This window comes from Capricornis sumatraensis, chromosome 7 (genome assembly GCF_032405125.1).
Source record: "Capricornis sumatraensis isolate serow.1 chromosome 7, serow.2, whole genome shotgun sequence".
NCBI classification, from domain to species: Eukaryota; Metazoa; Chordata; class Mammalia; order Artiodactyla; family Bovidae; genus Capricornis; species Capricornis sumatraensis.
Genome location: NC_091075.1, coordinates 88,462,990 through 88,463,512, shown reverse-complemented (window position 1 = coordinate 88,463,512; position 523 = coordinate 88,462,990).

The window sequence follows — 523 nt, the reverse complement described above, 5'->3', positions numbered from 1 at the left end:
GGGACGACAGAGGATGAGATGGCTGGATGGCATCACTGACTTGATGGACATGAGTTTGAGTGAACTCTGGGAGTTGGTGATTGACAGGGAGGCCTGGCGTGCTGCGATTCATGGGGTCGCAAAGAGTCAGACACGACTGAGTGACTGAACTAAACGGAACTGAACTGAATTATATGAGCTATTTACATACATGCTGTTTACATCACACTGTCCTTCAGTAGGAAACTAAATATGGATGGATTATATTAATCAGCATTATTTACTTTGAGACTTCTAAGTGCTTTGACTATGTTGTCTATTAATTCATAATATTAATTCATATTAGTTGTTAAAACAGAAGGAAGCCCAGACACATTTGACTCAATTACTTTAATTTTAGTTATGGAATATTGCACATTAAAAAAAATTCCAAGACAAAGAAATTCCTCCCTAAAGCCTAGAGTTGTAAGTTATGGTGTAAGTGCTCTGCAAAGCGTCTATGTTGTGTCACCTTGCTGCTTTTTTAGATAGTATCTCCTTTTGA